The sequence below is a fragment of the Peromyscus californicus genome, unplaced genomic scaffold (assembly GCF_007827085.1).
Source record: "Peromyscus californicus insignis strain IS unplaced genomic scaffold, ASM782708v3 Scaffold_6__1_contigs__length_162567912, whole genome shotgun sequence".
Classification (NCBI taxonomy): domain Eukaryota; kingdom Metazoa; phylum Chordata; class Mammalia; order Rodentia; family Cricetidae; genus Peromyscus; species Peromyscus californicus.
Window position 1 is genome coordinate 134,252,529 of NW_026294584.1, and position 14,168 is coordinate 134,266,696.

Sequence of the window (14,168 nt, forward strand, 5' to 3'; positions counted from 1 at the left end):
GCCAACTAGTCTCTGTAACAGCTTAAATTTCTTTACTTCGGGGACCTGGTCTTAAGAATTTTTCTTTGGGGCTGGCAGTAGAATACCATGGTAGAGCACTTGCTTAGATGCATACAGCCCTGGGTTCAAGCCCCAGATTACACAAATTTGTGTGGGGGAGGGTTGACACATCTATTTTTTATAGTTACACACACACCATCCTGTCAGAGACACATTTGTGCAAAGGCGAATGCCAAGTCCCACATTGAACCCACCCTTCCCCTCCCAGTAGACACACAGTGACATGGGGGCCTCTCATGAGTCAGAGCTTTCCCCAGCTGGCAGGCACGGTGCCCTTAACCTCTGCCTTCGTGGGGTTGCCACACTTCCTTCCACCCTCCTGCTCCCCACAGCCCTTCCTGTCTGCACTCTTGCCTGCCTGCAGATCGAAATGATGATAGCACTCATGGAGTATTAAAGCAGCCCTGGCACACAGAGAGTGATCTCCAAGTGTCAGGCATCATTGTTATTAGGACAATGATTGCCTGATCTTTTGGCTGGCTCCCGCAGCATGCCATACACAGTAGATAAAGTACTGGCATTACCCCTCACCTTTACGTGCCCCAAGAGTTAGATACCTGATTGTTGTTGTTTTTTGTTGCTTTTGTTTTAGATAACATCCTGTTATGTTGTCTTGACTGGGCTGGTACTCACCATGTAGCCCAGGCTCACCTCAAACTCATAATAACCCACCTATCTCAGCTTCTCCAGTGTTAGGATTGCAGGCATGTGCCACCGTGCCTCTTAAATAACTGATTTTTTCATCCTTGTTTTACAAATAAGGAAACAGAAGCACACACAAATCATTTTCCCAAGATCATGTCGCTGGCAAAAGAAGAGCCATGTCAGGCACAGTGTGGTACATGCCTATAATCCCAGCACAAGTTTGACACACCATGATCTTGACCAATCCGTGGACTATCCTGGAAGTCTAAGGAGAGCCACTAGACTAGAGAAACAAAGATGATTTTCTGTTATTACAGTCTCAGTACTTGGAATATGTCTGTGCAAGAGAAATAGTCCTTTTTTGCCAGTGGCCATGTCAGAGGAGCAGCAGGTGGCAATTGACTTCAGGGTGTCAGCTCGCCAGGAGGAAAATCCCTGATGGGTGAACCTCAGATAGAGACAAGGCCCGGAGACCACAGACCCCAGAATGTCTTTTGCTTCTGCTGTGCCTTCACATGTTTGCTGCTGCTGTCTTTCTCTAGTATCTGGCATGGTGTGAATGGGTGTGGGAGATCCCCACTGCCTGTAATGTAGTGTGTTTGTCTCGTGGAAACATCCCGTCCTACTGGGCATTTTAACCTGTGGATTATTATGAATATAATTTCTTCCTAAGTTGTACTATATAGATGATAATAATAATGTTAGTTTAAATAGAGTTTTGATGATTAAAAATATAAACAAGGAAGTGTCACACTGCTACAACACATGAGTTCCTATTGAGGAACCATGTAGACTGTGGCTTAGGTTAATGATTAAGAAAAACAACTGAGTACCAGTTAGTCCAGCTAGCTTAAATTCTTTTAACCTTAGTGTTGGGAGATGTGTTCATGGGTTTTGGAGGGCATCACAGATGAAACAAAGCTTTGAAAATAACTTAAAGTTAGACTAAGATGTTTTTGTCAAATAGCTTTGAGGTAAAAAAAAAAAACAAGTTGAATACAGAACTCTTTAAGGTCAGGGAACAAGAACAAAGCAGCTCAGTTATCATTGGCTGATGAACCTTTCTTGCTAGGATTGGTTGATGACCAAAAGTGATGATTAATTCCTTATACCCATTTCTGCTCTCAATCTCCTGATATAAGAAACTATTGAGGAGTGGGTATGCACCCTAAAGATTTAAAGGAGAGCTGACTGGTTCTTTTTCATATGTAAAAGTTTAGGTTTGTGATTCCTTTAAGATTCCTTATAAGATTACCTTTCAAGACAAGTAATAAAGTAATTGGCCCTTTCTTTGTAACTGCAAAATGCAGCCTGCCAGTAAAAGATCTAACTGAGGAGAATAACTTGCTTGCCCACACGGTTAATCTATAACAAGTTGCTTGGGTATGAATGTACATGGATCCTTGGGATAATTTGTTTTTCACCTGTAATCCATAAAATGTTTGATCATGTAAAGGATAGAGAAAACATGCTGTTTTTTACTGTTTGTTTCGTATTCATTATAATCATTCGCTTGAAAAATGGAATATAACCACATTGTGATTCCTGTATTGCCTGAAAGATTTTGTTGGGGTTTATAAGCTGTAGAAAAAAGTATACTGAAGGAGAATGAGAAGAACAGAGGATAATAATAATAAAGGAGGAACCATCAAGAGAACATGTAAGTGTCTTTTTCCCTAACTCCCTCAGATAGAAAAGTCTTAATATACACTGATGCGGTGGATTCCTTTTGAGCCCTGGTCTGTCTGGAGGCTGGTCCCCCAGGCAGTGATACTTTTTCTCCTTTTTACAAACAAGTTTGTTCAGTACACTAAGAAAAGAGTGGGCTAGGGTGCTGAGACCCAGGTGCCATTGGCAGTCAAATAAAAAACTTCTCAAGATTGATTTTGTTTCAGGGGACAGTTATACTCCAATACTAGCGTCCTTGGAAGTCAGAGGCATCAGATTCCCCTGGAGCTGGAGTTACAGGTGATTATGAACTATCTCATGTGTGGATGTTGGGAACTAAACTCAGGTCCTCTGGAAGAGCAGTATATGCTCTTAACCACTGAGAGGGCCATCTCTCCAGTCCTTAGATTTTTTTTCTTCTTTTTCTTCCCATACAAATAAAGAAAATAAGTAAGAGGTTTGGATGGATTATTTATTTATTTATTTATTTATTTATTTATTTATTTATTTATTTATTTTAGATAGGCTCTTCCTGTGTAGCCATGACTGGCCTAGAACTTACTATGTAGGCCAGGTGGCCTCAAACTTATTATGATCTTCCTGCTTCTGGCTCCTGAGTACTGAGATTACAGACATACACCACCACAGCCAGCCCCGGGTCTTAGTCATTTATGTACAAAATCAACATCTGGAGAGCTTATTAAGAATTTTGATTCCCACTGGACAGTGGTGGCACACAACTTTAATCCCCACACTCATGAGGCAGAGGCAGGTGGATCTCTTGAGTTGGAGGCCAGGCTGGTCTACAGAGGGAGTTCCAGGACAGCCAGGGCTACACAGAGAAACCCTGTCTCAAGAAAAAACAAATGTTGATTCCCTCTTACTGTGAGCTGTTCGAGGTTGACCTGTGAAAATGATTCACTACACTCCCAGAAACCCCACCAAGTCACATTAAACAAGAGGTCAACTATTCACACTCACTTTAAGAGTATCAGTGAAGCTGCGAAGACCAGTGTACACATTTTCTGAAAGGCCAAGTTTCTGATAGACTTCACTGTAAAGAAGCAGTGTGTGGCATTCTGGCAGGATCATGATGGCGCTGGAAGCCACACGATGAAACCTGGCGCAGGACTGGTGGCCTAGAAAGAGTGCTGAATTTTCCCTGCACATGCTTCAGAATGCAGAGACTGGTGCTAAGTGTGAGGACTCAGACACAGATCCTCCAGTCACCAAATACATCCAAGTGAGCAAAGCACTCCTGACGCTTCACCACACCAACAGAGCTCACGTTCAGGTCAGCCCATACCTGAACTCCCTACCACACTGAGATGATCTTCAAACTTGCCGCTGGGCGGTGGTGGTGCACACCTTTAATCCCAGCACTCAGGAGGCAGAGGCAGGCGGATCTCTGTGAGTTCGAGGCCAGCCTGGGCTACAGAGTGAGTTCTGTAGTGAGCCAGGAAAGGCTCAAACTACACAGAGAAACCCTGTCTCAAAAAACCAAAATAAATAAATAAATAGAACAAACCGAAGTCAGAAAAGGAGGCTGCACGGAAGAAAAAGACATCCCAGAAGAAACGAAAGAACCAAAAACTTGAAGCACAAGGATAAATTCAGCATAAAACACATGCAAATAAAAGTTTTCGTAAATCGTGATGTAAGAACCAGACACAGTGATGCACTTTGGAAAACAGAGGCAGAGGCAGGCAGATCTTTGTGAACTGGAGGCCAGACTAGTCTACAGAGCAAACTCTGGGCCAGGCCAGGGCTACATAGTGAGACCCTGTTTCAACACTGAAGTTTCCACTGGGCTCGTTAGCACAGGTCACTCAGGAGGCAGGGGCAGGATTGTCGGACTCCATAATGAGACTGTGTTCTAGTTTTCTTTCTGTTGCTGTGATAGAACACTCTGACCAAAAGCAACTTAAGGGAGGAAAGGGTTTATTTGGCTCACACTTCTAGGAAATTCAGGGCAGGAACTCAAGCAAGAACTTGAAGTAAAACTGTGGAAGAATATTGACTGCCTCGCAGACCCATGCTTAGGCAACCTTCATTCTTTTCTCTCCTTTTTTTTTTCCTGAGACAAGGTTTCTCTGTGTAACCCTGGTTGTCCTGGAGTTCACTCTGTAGACCAGGCTAGCTCTAACTCAGAGATCCATCTGCCTCTGCCTCCTGGGTGCTAGGATTAAAGGTGTGCACCACTACTGCCCAACTTAGGCAACTTTTTTTACAGCCAAGGGAAATGGTACTGCCCACAGTGGACTGAGCCCTCGAAAAGCAATTAGCAATCAAGGCCATCTCCCACAGACATGCCCACAGGCCAATATGATGTAGGCAGTTCCTCAATTGAGGCTGTCCTCTCCAAAAACTCTGGGTCAAGTCAAGTTGACAGTCAATAGAACTAGAACAGACCTTGTCTCAAGGGGGAGGAAAAGGTTGTCAGGGAGGTCTCTGGGGTCTCCTAAAACAGTACACACAACTGCAACAGATATTGGCCGCCCACCAGGACTAGATGGTGAAACCCTGTTGCTGAAGGTAACACATGCCTTGTCTGAATAGAAGAATCAGGCTTGAGCTAGTCTAGTGTCTTCTTCCCTCTGGGCCAGCCTCGTAGTGCTGGAAGGTGCTACGCTGGGAGAAAATTGTCAGCGACAGTCTTCCTCAGCTGTGGGTCCTGTGCATTACAGCATCAACTGGCCAGGTGAATGAGGCCCCTCTGCAGTAGTGGCGAGCCTGTTATGGGAGTGACCAACCACTGAGTATCCAACCCAGGGCCTTGTGCCTATGAGGCAAGCTTTCTGCCAACTGAGCTACATCCCCAAGCCCAAGATCAGGAATTTGAGGACAACCTGAGATACATAACCAAATTCTGTCTCAAATAAAATAAAATGCAGCCAAGAAAAAGAAAATATCTCTCAGATTTATTTTAGTGTATAAATTATCCCACCAAACTGTTTTTAGGAATTCAGTTAGAAGTTTCAAAAATTGAGCCAGTGAAATGACTCAGTGGGTGAAAGCATTAGCCACACAAGCTTAAAGATCTGATTTTAATCCCTAAACCCATGTTTAAAAAAAAAAGAAAGAAAGAAAGAAAGAAAAAAGCCTAGCAGGACAACGGTGTCACGCAGCTTTAATCCCAGCACTCAGGAGGCAGAAGCAGGTGGATCTCTGTGAGTTTGAGGCCAGCCTGGTCTACAGAGCGAGTTCCAGGACAGCCAGGGCTGTTACACAGAGAAACCCTGTTTCAAAAAACCATAATTAATAATAATAATAGTAATAGTAATAACAATCTTCTTGTTTTAAAGAAAGAAACTTAGACTAAAGGTCCAGACCAACAACTTTAGATCTTGCTCACAGGAGAAGAAAAAAAAAAGCTTACACTTACATTGGCTGATGCTGGGAACTACTATTTACCCTCTACAGTTAGTCATCTGCTTTGCACAGATTTCCCTAGTTTTTTTTTTTTTTTAGATTTTAAAAGAAGATTTTAGTTGTGTGTGTGTGATGTCAGTGTGGGGTGTGTGCACGTGCTGAGCCATCTCTACAGCCCTGCTTCCCCTATTGTGTCCTAAACTGCCCTGACCCATGCTTTTCAAGTGCAGTCTACTAACTAGTCCAGATCCCCTAAAGGAACAGAACAGATAGAATGAAAATATCAACATGGGGTTTGGCTTACAGGATAATGTTCGAAGTCCAGCAATGGCTGTCTCACACCGGAGAGGCCGAGAATGCAGTAGTTGTTCCGTCTATGAGCTGGGGGTCTCTGCAGTCCCAATCAGACCCTGGAGGCCTGGAGGGTTCCTGGAGGGTGCTGGTCTTCAGTCTATGTTGGAATCCCGAAGAAGCAGGCTGTAATGTCAGTGAAGAAATTCAGGAGCTACCGGAGAGATGGACTTGCCGGTGAGAGTGGGGGCGGGGCAGCAGCCAAGAGCAGTTTCCTTCCTCCACGTCCTTTTACCTGGGCTGCCACCAGAAGGTGCCACCCAGATTCAGGGTGGGTCTTCCTGCTTCAAATAATGTGATCTAGAAAATCTCTCACAGAAGTGCCTGGCAGCTTGGGTTTCAGTTGATACCAGGTGCAGTCAAGTTGACATCTGAGATTAGCCATCAATCACATCCATGTTCAGATCAAAGGCAGTTGCTGACTCAGCAGACTAATTAGCATGCACTTTATAAGTAGCATGTGACTCCATTAGGGACATCAGCAAATCTCTAGGCGTTTGCACTGCTGCTCCATTGGGAAACAGCTTCCCTCTGAAGAGTGTGTCAGTCTGTGCATCATCTCCCAGCCCGTTTCGTCTATGATTATGCTTTGGGCATTTCCACAGCTCTGAGATGGTCATACCTTACCACTGTCACATGCCCAGGTACCTTTCTGAATGTCTACAGTGAGTTCTTCAATGGTCTTCCTGTCATCAGTATCTCTGCCATTCAAATGTGTTCTCTGTACTGCTGTCAATACTAACTTTTAAGCTGTATTAAGTTCAAAAACTCTTCAGAGCCTCTCAAAGTCCAAATTCCCTTAAGCTGAACTCCAGGTCCTCCACAATCAGTCCCTAAGATGCCATTCCAAAAATTTACTTCGATTACTCCGCATACCAAGTGTTATCTTCCAGCCAAACCAACTTCCTACCACTTCTGACAGCGGAGAAAATGGAGCCCTTTGTATTTATTCTGTACTGTGTAGCATGAATCTTAGGACCACCTTCATTGCTTCATTTTGTAGGGAAGATTCTGAATGTATACATTGGTAGCAATCCAACATGTACACTCTGCTAATGGTGTGTTTGTTTGCTCCAAGTTGACCTTCGAACTGGATGCCATCCAAATGGAGGCTCAGGAAGAATAAAAAACTGGGTGGCCAGAGTGTATTCAACCCTCTGAAACCAAACAGACGATTATGAAAGAAAAGTGGACTCTCAGAGTCAAGGCCAACTGCCTGGCCAGAGAGACAAGAGGGACTGAACTTTGGATTGATTTATTGCCTCTGTTCTGATTCCCTGTAATATGCTAATGGGAATGGTTTGGGGGAGAGCAGACTTCCCTCCCAGATTGCCAGCTCTCTGAATAAAGTACAGTTTAAAGATTCAATTCCTGATTTTTGTTTATTGTCAACAGGCAACACAATCTGAATTCTGATTTAATTCCCAGGATATGTCATTCATTTTCTCCTTATCCAGTCTCTATTATTCATCCCTGGGAAACCCAGCCTGGTCGCCCACACTTCTAATTCCAGAGCCCTGAAGACTGAGGCAAGGGGATCACCAGGAGTCTGAGGCTAACCTAGGCTTTGTAATGAAGTCCAGGCTAGCCTGGGCTACAGAGGTGCAGAAAGAAAGGGAGAAGGAGTAGAGAGGAAAATAATGAGTGAATTGGGGTAGAGTCATCAGAAAGTGGACTATATGACTCCTGAGGAATAACCATATTCTATTTCTTGTTTGGGTATGTTTTATTGCTGTTCTTTTAGTGGAGAGTGCTTGCTCTAGGTCAGGCATGGCTGGTACTGATGCTACATCATACCCATGGCAGACAAGGCACCGGGCCTCGTGGAGCCTATTTCAGTGAGTAGTTCAGTATAAATTAAAGGCTTATAGACTAGGGATACAGTTCAGTCAGCAGAGTGCTTGCCTAGTATAGACAAAGCCCCGAGTTCCGTTCTCAGTACCACATAAACCAAGCATAGTAGCCCACACCTGTCATCCCAGCATTCAAAGGTAGAAGCAGGAGGAGCAGAAATCCAAGGTCATCCTTGGCTCCATAGTGAGTTCAGGGCAGAAAAGTTTGGGCTGGGAACATGGCTTAGCAGGTAGGAGCACTTGCCGCACCAGCGTAAGGACCTGAGTTCAAGTCCCCAGAACCCCTGAAGAAAACACAAGCGTGGTTTCCTGTACAACCTGTAACACCAACGTTGTGGAGGGCGGAGACAGGAGGATGGGTGAGGCTTGCGGACCTCCAGAGTAGCTCCAGGTTCAGCCAGAGACTCCTTCTCAAAGAATTAAGATGGAAAGGGATAGAGAAGGATGCCTGACATCCTCTGGCCTCCATGCACAGGCCGGCACCCCTGCACATGTGCGCATACACCATAAACACATACATCTAAAATACTTTTCAATTTAGAAATTCCTACCTTTGTTTGAATAAATGATCACATGGATTCTAAAGCTCATAGGAAAAGCAATAGGACAAGGACTAGCCAAAACAATCTTGAGAAAGTGGGACAGTCAGAGGTCTCACATTTCCCAGTTCTAAAGCGACAAAGAAACTTGACCCCCAGCACGACTCAAGAGCATGGTGGCACCCACACCTGTGATCCCAGCACTCAGGGAGGAAGAGACAGAGGATCTGAAGTTCAAGGTCATCTTAGGTTTATAGGGAGTGAAAACAGTCTGGGCTACATGAGACCCTGCCTCAAAAAGCAAGAACAGTTAATCCCAGCATTCGGGAGGTAGAGACAGGAGGAACTCTGTGAGTTCCAGGCCAGCCTGGTCTACATATCAAGTTCCAGGCTAGCCAAACAAACAAACAAACAAAAAGCCAAGCTGTGGTGGCATTTGCCTTTAATCCCAGCACTTGGGAGGCAGAGGCAGGGGGATCTCTGTGAGTTCAAGGCCAGCCTGGGCTACAGAGTGAGATCCAGAAAAGGCACCAAAACTACACGGAGAAACCCTGTCTTGAAAAAAGAAAAAAAAAAGTGCCCTTAGACAATATGTATGGAGTGCCTGAGGAGGCCAGACGAGGGCGTTGGGTCCTTTGGAACTGGAATCACAGATGATTGTTGGCCACCACTTGGGTGCTGGGAACCAAATCTGGGTCCTCTGGAAGAACAGCCAGTTTGTGCTCTTAATCACTGAGCTCTCTCTACAACCTTTGACAACTAGTTTTTGAGAAAGAGAGCACTTATGTAGCCCTGGCTGGCTAGGAATTCACTTCATAGTCCAGACTGGCCTTGATCTCAGTAGAGATCCACCTACCTCTGCCTCCAGAGTGTTGGAAGACCACACCCAGCTAAGCTAGTCTGTGGCTTCGGCTGTGACATCGGCTGTGGCTGCCATTCTTGCTGCTACGGCTTCCTCCTCCTCCTCCTCCTCTTTTTTTTTTTTTTTTTTTTTTTTTTTTTTTTTGGTTTTTCAAGACAGGGTTTCTCTGTGTAGCCCTGGCTATCCTGGAACTCTCTCTGTAAACCAGCCTGACCTTGAACTCAGATCCACCTGCCTCTGCCTCCCCAGTGCTGGGATTAAAGTTGTGCACCACCACCGCTAAGCATTTCTTTATTTTTAAACACTTCCCCCATACTTGAACTTTAACCCGGAGTATCATGCATGCTAAGTTAGCATGCTATCACTGAACCATCACCCCCTCATCTGAGTCCATAGCTGCTTCCAAGTCACTTAGCCTTAATAGGGTCAATGCTGGGTCCAGAGATTGTCGGTCTCTAGAACTTATTGGTAGAGATGGGTAGAGTGACTTAGTCATGAGACCCGTTGGCTCACAGCCAGGCTGTTTCAAAAGGGAGAGTAAATTAAAGGGGCTGATTTGAGCTGGGACCAGCGGGGACTGGCTCATGGCTCCAGAGGGTTTCAAAACCTGTCTTGGCTGGAGAAAGGCAAGAACAGTATCTCTTCCAGATATCAGCTTCCCTCTGCTCCAGTTCTGCTCCAGGTCCAAAGGCTAAGCCTCTCCCTGCCACTTAGATTTCCAGACAGGATCCCTTTCAAAAGGTCGGAATGCAGTCAAACTCTGCCCTCCTGTGCTTTAACTGTAGGTGGAAAGATGTGGGTAAAAGTTCCTCGTGTGATTTTTCAAGTATTGGGGTTTGGTTGGTTGGCTTGAAATGGGGCCTTGACGTCTCTGCCCTCCTGTTTCAGCCTCCAGAGTATCAGGATTGCAGTCATCTACCACAGCTGGCCTAAGCTGGTTTTCCCATAATTTGATTGAGTTCCCTCCTCCTCAGCCTCCAGTTTAATAATCTTTCTGTCTATTGATACCCTTTAGATTCTTTTAGATTATTTGTTCTCACACTTTTTGTCAACTTGACACAAACCTAGACAGAGGGAAATGGGAACCCCGTTGAGGAATTGCTTTATGGGGCATTTTCTTAAAAACTGCTAGTTGATGTAGGTGAGCCAAGCCCACTGTGGGCAAAACCATCCCTGGGCAAGTGGGCCTGGGCTGTGTAAGAAAAGTAGCTGAGCAAGCCTGTAAGCAGCACTCCTTCATAGTCTCTGCTTCAGCGTCTGCTTCGGGTTCCTACCTTGAGTTCGTCCCTTGGCTCTGTCAATGAGGGGCTAGAGTCTGTGAGCCAAATCCTTTCCGCCCTGGGTTGGCTTCACTCAGTGTTTTATCACAGCAGTCATAAGCACACTAAGACATCATCCAATTCTGCTATGGAGAATTCCTAGCACATAGACATCTATGTACACTTACCTATAGGACAATTTTCTTTATTTTAAACTCATTCATGTATGCGTATGTATGTGTATATGTTGACAAATGTGTGCCACAGGCACATTGTGGAGGTCAGAGGACCACCTTTTATTTACTTATTCATTCATTCATTCATTCATTCATTCATTCATTCATTTTAGAGACAGAGAGAATCTCTGTGTAGCCTTGGCTGTCCTGAACTCTCTGTGTCTGAGAGTCGGTTCTTCTCTTCAAATCAAGGTCATATCATGTGTCTTGGCAGCAAGCACCTTTACTCAGTGAGCCATTTTGCCAGCCCCTGTATTTGTTTGTTTGTTTGTTTGTTTGTTTGTTTTGAGACAGAGTCTCACTATTTAGTCCTAACCGACCTTAAACTTAGAGTAATCCTCCTGCATCAGCCTCCTAGATGCAGGCACAAGACACCATACCCAGCTTCTTAGAAAACTTTGCCTCCCTCCCTCCCTCCCTCCCTCCCTCCTTCCTTCTCTCACTGCTTCCTTCTTCTCTCCCTAATCACCGGGTCCCCAGCTTACAGCAGCACTCTGCCTAACACCAGCAGTTCAGAGCTGATGCCTCAGACAAGCAAGGGAGCTGTGCTTTGACAAGCTGCAGTCTTGTAGTCCTGCCTGCAAGCTTAGTGCTTGATGCTGACCCAGGAGCATCTTGAGTTCAAGGCCTTCTGAGAACAGAGTGAGTTCCAGATCAGCCTCTGACCTCTTGGCAGGGGTGAGGGTGGGGGTTGGGGGGGTGGGGTGCGGCATCCAGGAGCCCAGGGAGACAGGTGGCTTAGTCAGGAAAGTGTCCGCTGTAGTGAGCACAAAGATCTGCATTCTGTCGCAGCATAAATGTATAACATCATATGTGGCTGTGGTTGCCTCTAACCCCAGCTCCATGGTGACAGATCCCTGGAGCTTGCCGGCCAGCCTGTCTAGCTGATTGACCTCCATATGCATACACATACATGTGCATGGATACCCACAAACATACATACATACATGTACACACATATCCACAACACACACACACACACACACACACACACACACACACACACACACACAAAATCAATACCAATCTAGTCACTACGAAACTCTGTAGCCCAAGGTGACCTTGAACTTGCAGCAATCCTCCTGCCTAGGCCCCCCAAGTGCTGGGATTAACATGTTTTTTGTCAATCTAGTGGGAAAGGAGGACATTGAAGGCCATCCTGCCCAGATAATCATTGATTCCTTCAACCCAGTGTCCCCTGGGTCTCCTGGACCCTGTACCCATTTTTGATGTTTTGTTTTGTTTTATTTTTGAGATAGTTCTGTAGTCCTGACTGGCCTGGCACTCACTATGTAGACCAGTTTGGCCTCAAACTCAAAAGTAATCTATCTGTTTCAGCTCCCCAAGTGCTGGAGTTACAGTCATGGACCACCATGCCAGGCTTCCTGTACCATTTTCCCAGACAAGGGACCAGGAGAGTAGTGTTCCTGCTCCAGAGGGGTCAGTATGGGGAAGTGATCAGTGTTTTGCACATGCCCAGGGCTACCCTTTTTGGTACTTTGCTTTCTGCTTTTTCCATCATTCACAGGTGTGTGGGGTGTAAGCTACAGAGGGGCTGCCATTTCATGGCAGATTGCAAGCCTTGCTTATTTGAGGACTCTCATATGGAAGGTTCTCAGAAGGAAAAAGACATGTCTGGAAGGAAAGAAGTGACAGAAAAATATACTTTTCTGTATCAGTGCCAAGTGGAATGTGTAACACAGGCCAGGAGGAGCCAAAGAGGGGAAGGAACCCAGCCAGGGAGCATGTGGTGGCACTGTTGTTTTTAAAAATGATAAACGGCACTGTTTACTGTGTGAAAAGTCATGAGACACGACAAAATCCAGTATCAGAACTTTATTAGGAGGAGGGGGGGGACAAAAGAACCAGGCCTGGGGAAGAAACACGTGGGGAGAGAGAGAGAGAGAGAGAGAGAGAGAGAGAGAGAGAGAGAGAGAGAGAGAGAGAGAGAGAGAGAGGTAGGAGAGAGCAGAGAAGAGAGAGGAGGATTCTGTGTCTGGCTGTTTAAGAATTCCCTTGCACATGTTCAGGTGGGCGTACAGTGTAGCTCTGCTCTGATTGTATGATTGTGCTGTGCACATTTGTGCAATCATGCAGCACATGGATGACATAAGACACAAGACCCCTTGCTTAGCTCCTGAACTGCGCATGTGCGGCCATGCAGTTGGAGTGGTGACAGAATCTTTTTGCTTATTATAAAAAAGTGGGTGAACAGGAATAGGGGTGTTGTTTCTCCAGGAAAAGCTGCTTCCAGCTGACTTGGTGGGCATTTGTTGACTCTTAGGGGGGTAGGGAAGGGGGTAGCCAGCCATCCTGGGGTCATCTACTGCTTTTGGGTGCTGTCCAGGTGGATCCAAGTTGGTTCCTGACCTGTGCAAGTGGATTTTCTGGAGCTTGGAAAAATTTTGAACATATTAAAAAGCAGCCATGAGAAAATCAAAGTCTTGGGCTACTGACCATTGTAGTGTTTAGAGCTCTGCTTATATTGGTTAGTGTTAATGAGAGAGAGAGAGAGAGAGAGAGAGAGAGAGAGAGAGAGATTGGAAAATATTTTTAATTTTTACCTGAGATAAGCTTTATCAGAGACAGATTATTTTAAGGCACCTGTTCCCATTATTAGTTTAGCATCCAGGAGACACAGGTGATCAATTGTTGAGAGCATTTAACAGTAATAGATTGTTATATTAAAGTCTGGTTTTTTTTGTTTGTTTGTTTGTTTGTTTACAGCGCCCAGACCCTTTTCGGTCTGTGGGTGTAAATACCTTTTAACTGTTACTGTTCCTTACCACCTGAGTATATCTGATGGTCCTTGGACTCCAGCTCTATGGTGATCCTGTAACAATTAGCTGAGTAGTTAATTAGAAGAGATAACCAGGAAGAGAAAAGCTTTGTGGTGTGAAACCTCATTCTTCTGCAACTGGGAACAAGGCAGTGGATCCTAATGTCCTCTGGAACTTGAGAGAGAGCAGGGCCCTATCTATGTAACTGTACATGAGAAGCACTGCTGACCAGTCTGGAGTGAGGCACATGGAGGGAGCAAATGAAATGAAAGCTCCTACCTTAGCTGGAAAATCTCTTCCCATTAAGTAACCCTGAAAGTACAATTAAGTACGGTGAGGTGGGTAAGGCCGTCCCCCTTACATACCCCAACAAAAGGGAAATGAGAAGGAGAGGTGGGACCCCAAAACTCCCTCAGGACTGAGTAAGTGGCTCAATGTCCAACAGGAAGGAAACGGATCATCCCATGCTGCATCTTGGGTTCCCTGTGAGCCCATGGCCAGGCCTAGGAGGTCTGCTGGAGGTCTTAGTTTGATGTCCCCATG